Genomic DNA, 7,097 nt, shown 5'->3' on the forward strand with positions numbered 1-7,097 from the left:
AGGGCAAAGATCACATTTGGGATTCTTATATAGGTCAGGCCTACATGTTGAGCATTGTTTCTATCTATGTTCCATTGTCCAGAATTCGAATCACATAGCTGCACCTAACTTCAAGGAAAATATAGTATACCTGTATGCCCAGGAGGATAAGAAAATGGGGTTTGACGAACATTTGACAATCTCTGTCAGGATTCAAAGTTCTAAGAATGATCTCTGATTGGCCAAGTTTTGGTTACATGCTTTGTTACTGGCCATATCAAGAAGAAAATATGGGAAGAATCTATCCCTCTCTATTTCTACTGTGAGGGGAAACAAACAGAGAAATTGTCCTCACAGTGGAGAATTACCCTAAAAGGGAGATCAGGATGCTTTTGAACAAGGGGAGAGTTGGGTGCTAGACAGCCAAAACTGACAAATGTCTGGTATATCTGTAATCAGCATGGATTACACAATAAGGTCTCTAAAGGCTTTTCCAGCTTTAAAAGTTTATAATTCAGATGCAAGAACTAAAATATATATATAGATGTTTAAAGATTTCTATTGAGAGCAAAATAATTCGTAGAACAAGAAAATAAATGTCAATGCATGGGACAACATTAGTGCTCAATGGAACCAGATAGTCTAAAAAAAAAGTATGATTCAGTAACATAACATGTTCAAATGGAAAATAGCACTGCACGGTCATGACCTTAAATTTCTTTTCCAAGTTTGTCACTACTAAAAGAGGTCTAATAGCAGTTCTAATATTTTGGCTCCACATTTACTCTCATGTATATCCCTAACATCTGAATTTTATTTTTAGTGGTTTTATCCACCAAAATTATCTGGAATTCATTGCAGAGTAGCTGATTGTATGGGACAGGAGAAAAAAATTAGTATGACTTTAGCACATTCTGTTATGACAAGAAAGAAGGGATGTTTCGAGGATGTCAGGGGCAGAGCTAAAAGGACAAAGCCTAGAGATGTACCCACTGGTGAAGTTGTAATAATTTAATTTTAAAATGTCATAGAGTGAATTGGAATAAGTCAAATCGACAAAGCCTATGCATTCATACTAAGACTCAAATGAGAGAAGTAAACAAAAAAAAAGCTTTAAATAAAAAATATTTAATACAATAGAAGGATGAATACAGTTTATGTTTAATAATGGGTTATATGTGTGTCTTTCAGTGTAAAGGTATGGATGCACATTTATTTTTTTCTTCTGTAAAGGGTGTAGGGTGTGTTGATTTAAATATAGCCACAGATAGGGACGCCTGGGTGGTTCAGTTGGTTAAGCATCTGCCTTTGGCTCAGGTTATGATCCAGGGTCCTGGGGTCAAGTCCCACATCGGGCTCCCTGCTCACTGGGGAGCCTGCTTCTCCCTCTGCCTGCCAACTCCCCCTGCTTGTGCTCTCTTTCTCTGTCTCTCTCTCTCTCTCTTTCTCTGTCTCTCTGGCAAATAAATAAAATCTTTAAAAAATAAATAAATATATCCACATATATTTTGCCTGTATTTATGTTTCATATATGAGCAAGTGAATAAAAAGGAACCAAAAGGTAGGAGGAAGGAGCCATCAACACTAGTAATTTTGGAGAATTATCACAGCTAGATAGAAAGGGGAGTCTGTCAATTATTCAGCACCAGATTTACAATAAGCAGGTAAAAATAGAGTTGAACAGATATTCTGAGAATGAGAAGGATAAATCAATCTTCCATCTCTCAGGAGATAAAACAACTAAATGACCCTACCAATTATAACAAAATACTGGTAAGAAATACATAAGTTTTTAAGCAGATTGACGTTATATAATGGCAAGATGATTGATTAGGGACTATTCATTATGCATAACTTAGAGCTTACATCATTTCCAAGATAGACACTAAGTTTCAAAAATTAAAAGCCATAAAGAAGACAGAGAATTACAAATCCTGTAGTACTTAAAAACTTTTATTATTACAGGGGCACCTGGGTGGCTTAGTGGGTTAAGCCTGTGCCTTCAGTTCAGGTCATGATCTCAGGGTCCTGGGATTGAGCCCCACATTGGATTCTCCGCTCAGCAGGGAACCTGCTTCCCCTCTCTCTCTGCCTCCCTCTCTGCCTGCTTGTGATATCTCTCTCTGTAACAAATGAATAAATGAAATCTTTAAAAAAAAAAAAAAAGCTTTTACTATTACAAAAGGGTTAACAAATGTTCTAAATTCCCTTGGACAACAAAACTAGGTTTGTTGTTTTTTTTAAAGATTTTATTTATTTATCTGACAACAGAGATCACAAGTAGGCAGAGAGTCAGGTAGAGAGAGGAGGAAGCAGGCTCCCCACTGCACAGAGTTCCAGATGCGGGGCTCGATCCCAGGACCCTGAGACCAGGACCCGAGGTGAAGGCAGAGGCTTTAATCCACTGAGCCACCCAGGAACTCCAACAAAACTAGGTTTTGTATCTTAACCAAGAGAGAACTAGTTGATATCACAGATTCTGGAACTTCAACTGATCTAAAGTTGTATTTCTTTTTCCTACTAGATTTGATAATTTTCTGAAATCCTAGAAAATAATCAAAATGCTACTACTAAACCTTAAGAAGATACCAAAGTAAATATAGATATAATCTTAAGAGGTATAAAAGCAGTACAAAGATAATGCAGTAATATTCAACCCATGGCATTGAACAGGTTTAGATACAAATGTAGTTGATTTTGTAAATTTTTAATTTGTGCATACTTTGCTGATGTTTAAGGCATATGAGATATTCAAAAGTATCAGCCATATTAAATTTGTAATGCCAGCTTAAATTATTTAGGGAATTAAGTTAATCAAAGTGAATTACATGTTAAATAATCAAGAAAAAATTATTTCAACACTTCATTTATTAAAAATATGATTTTGGGGTGCCTGGTGGCTCAGTCGGTTAAAGCATCTGACTTTTGTTTTGGCTCAGGTCATCATATCAGGGTCCTGGGATGGAGCTCCATGTTGGGCTCTGCACTCAGCGGGGAGTCTGCTTGATATCAAATTCTTCCTCTCCCTCTGCCCTTCCCTCCCCCCTCTCTCAAATAAATATCTTTTTTTTTTAAAGAATTATGATTTTGTAAATTGGACATTAAACAACAAATAGCTGTGAGTATCCTCCAGGCAAAAAAGCCCCTTAGACGTGAAAAATACTGAGTCACAAGGCACAAAATAGAGAATGTGTTTTAACTACACTTTTTAGGAAGAAGGGAAAGTAATAAATGGGAGACTAGAGCAAGGGGTTGGTTGAAAGAATTTTGGAAATTGTGTCACACACACTTTCTGAGAAGGACACACAACCAGATAATTAGTCTACAGCATGGTGAATATTACAGAAGGGATGCTCTGGGAGGAAAAAAAAAAAAAAGTTAATCCAACCTGTGCATCTGTTACTTACCAGGCATGGTAGAATACTATGTAATTGCCTAGATGTTTGTAACCGAGTATCATGGAAACCTCACACCAGTTCTAATTCCAAAGGTTTTTCACAAGGTGTGGAAACCAGATTAAGCCTAAAATGTCTCCGTGGCTAGGATCTAGACATATTCTCCAGGCTTCCTAATTGATAGGACAGCCAAGAAGTCTGTTTGCCAAGGGACTTCTGGAAGGGAACTGAGGTGAAAGGAAAGAATAAGCCATCAGGACAAGCCTGGTGCAGTAATGAAGCATCAGGAACAGAGGAGAGGCAGCTGAACAGAGTACAGCATCTGCCACTTGGATTTGATTCAGCTTCAGCTCCAATGCTGTCATGTCTAAAGAAAGGGAGAGACGGGGGAAGAATTGTCTTCAGAACACGCAAGAAAGCAAAAATCAAAACTTGAAATAGCAGTTTTTACTAGAACTTCTGACAGATATTAATCCTACTTGGGGGCCCCTCCAATAGAGTGTAACACAAATGTGAGGAGAGATGGTCTTTTCACTTTATTGTAGGTATCAAGAGATCATATTGCCAGGGAAATGCTGATTACAAACAAACTAGAGGGCTCCAAGATTAGTTACGCAGATTCCCCGGCTTCTCCCAAAGTTGTGATAGCGGTAGCATTTGGACCCAAATATTGTGTGGATTCAATTTTTTTTTTTTTTTCATTTCAATGTGCTCTGCTGTGGTCTCCTGGCTGTGTCTATTTCTTTTTTTTTTTAAGATTTTATTTATTTACTTGACAGACAGAGATCACAAGTAGGCAGAGAAGCAGGCAGAGAGAGAGAGAGAGAGGGGAGGAAGCCGGCTCCCTGCTGAGCTGAGAGCCTGATGTGGGGCTCGATCCCAGGACCATGAGATCATAAGCTGAGCCAAAGGCAGAGGCTTCAACCCACTGAGCCACCCAGGTGCCCCTGACTCTGTCTATTTCTAATGATAACTACTTCACTTGCCACTCTCAAGTGAAGGATGCTCAGTCTCCTATACTATCTGCCTTAGGATTTAAAGTTGGGTCTGTATCCCCTATGCTCCCCTTTGCTGCACTTAATTAAAAATTCATGTTCCTTTAAAGCTTATTTCACCAGGCTTTATTTGAGTACCCTTTCTTATTACTGACCCCTACTCATCTCCTAGTCACTCTTTAACATTGATCAAAGAATTTAGTTGCTAGCTCACTGTTTTCCTCTTCTGCCATGAATTCACCTTTCCCATGGACACTTCTAACACCTTGGTCTCTCAGTTTATTTAGCTTCTCAATTTCAATGAACTTTTCCCCTTTCTACTTGAACTTCCCCATTCCAATGACACATCTTGAACCCTTTGCTTGCCTAAAATAGCTCCACCTCAGAGATAATATATCCAGATATCCCACTTTCTGACTACAGTCTTCTATCTTTTCTGTTTTCTCACTCAATTTCTCCCTTTCAAGCTCCACTTCTATTTTATAGAGACCTCTGATTCTTTGATCAGTGTAATTTCATTCTATTTATTCACCTCCGCTATCTTCTCTTCCCTTTATATTTTCTACTAGTCACTTACCAATATCCTCAGCTCTCTCCTATGAACCCTATGTTGTTCCAACTTCTCCATGCCCACACCTGGGCTCCTTATTATTGTTAATAAAAGTCACAGAGCTGGTCACCTGAGTGGCTCAGTTGGTTAAGCAACTGCCTTCAGCTCAAGTCATGATCCTGGGGATAGAGTCCCACATTGGGCTCCCTGCTCAGTGGGGAGTCTGCCTCTCCCTCTGACCCTGCCCCCTCTCATGCTCTCTCTCATTCTCTCTCAAATAAATAAATAAAATATTTTTTTAGAAAAAAGTCATAGAGCCTACCAAGCTGGCACAAATATAAATTCAAGTTCCTCAGCCTTCTGGACTAATGATATTGTCTAGAAACCCTTCCGTGCCTCTTTTGTCAGTTCTCTCTTCCATTCTTCACAATGGCTATTCAGAGTTTCTCCTTTCTCTTCAAATCTTTGACCCTGTCACTTCACTCACAGCAGATGACCTGACGTCTTATTTTCATAGAGAAAATACAAGCAGTTCAATAAGAACTTCCTTGGTTCCTGGCACCAAACACAGTGTTTTCTGCAATTAAACCTACCATTCTTTCTTTCCTCTAATTACAAAGGAGAGTCTCTTTGTCACAGCCACATGCCTTTTAGAAGAGCTGACCACACTCCCTGTTTTCATTTCTTCCTATCACACCCTCTCCTCAATCCACTGCTGTCTGGCTTCTGCCTTCTACAGGAATCACTCTTGGTGAATTCACTAACGACTTTGTTGCTAAATCCTATGGCTATTTATCAGTCCTTATTTCATCAATCAATGGCATTGCTACTATTGACCTCATTGCCTCTTTTTTTTAAAGATTTTTATTTATTTATTTATTTGAGAAAAAGATTAAGAAGGTACACACATGCATAAGCAGCGGGGAGGGGTAGAGACAGAGTATTTCAAGGAGACTGCATCCTAAGCACGGGGCCTGACAAGGGGCTCAATCTCACAACCATGAGATCATGACCCTGAGATCATGACCTGAGCCGAAACCAAAGACCCTTAACCTGACCTCATCCTCTCTTAAACCCCAACATTTGGCTTTGTGGTACCATATTCTCCAAGTTTTCCTTCTATAGCCTTAGCCATTTCTTTTTAGTCCCTTTCTTATGTTCCCAGATCTATGCTAATTGATTAATTATCAATGTTCCTCAAGGTTTTCCTCTTTGGCCTTCTTTTCACCTCATTCTACCCAAAATAAGTGTACTCTCACCACCCGCTTCTATGGCTATAATCATCAACTCTGTGTGAAAAACCATAACTCCTATGGCGCCTGGGTGGCTCGGTGGGTTAAAGCCTCTGCCTTCGCCTCAGGTTATGATCCGGAGTCCTGGGATCGAGCCCCACATCGGGCTCTCTGCTCAGCAGGGAGCCTGCTTCCCTTCCTCTCTCTCTACCTTCCTCTCTGCCTACTTGTGATCTGTCTGTCAAATAAATTAATTAATTAAAAAAAAAACAAACACAACTCCTTCCCAGATATTTCTTCTGAACTGTTAGCCAATTGCCTATTAAATATTTCCCTTTGGGTATTCCACAGCATCTCTGACTCAACATATCTAAAATTGAACCCAGGTGTGCTCAGTTGGTTAAGCATCTGCCTTCAGCTGGGGACATGATCCCAGGTTCTTGGGATTGAGCTCCATATTGGGCTCCCTACTCAGTGGGGAGGTGGAGAGTCTGCTTCTTCTTCTGCCTCTGCCCCCCGCCTCGTGCTTGGGCTCTCTCTGTCACACACTTTTCTCTCAAATAAATAAAATCTTTTTAAAAAATGAAATTGAACCCATTATTTGTCCCAATGCCACACTCCTTCAGTTGCTCACCTTCCCTGTGTTCCTGTGTTCCCTGTCTCTTGGAATAAAACCACCATCCACCAGGATGTGAAAATGAGAAATAGAAACAAAGATATTCTGAAGCAGAAAGGATACATGCACATATCCATTCATTAAACAGACATTTATCAAAACTCCTTATGCTCATGGTCCAGCACTCTCCCCACGGTGCTGTCAAAGAACATGGTGCAGGTTCCCTCAAATCAGTATTGTGTTAAGTACGAGGAGATGAGTTGTGAGAGACAAAGACCTACAGTTCCAGAAACAAAAAGAAAGTATATGTCAGACTGAGATGCAGAGAAA

The sequence above is a fragment of the Mustela nigripes genome, chromosome 14 (genome assembly GCF_022355385.1).
Source record: "Mustela nigripes isolate SB6536 chromosome 14, MUSNIG.SB6536, whole genome shotgun sequence".
Classification (NCBI taxonomy): Eukaryota; Metazoa; Chordata; class Mammalia; order Carnivora; family Mustelidae; genus Mustela; species Mustela nigripes.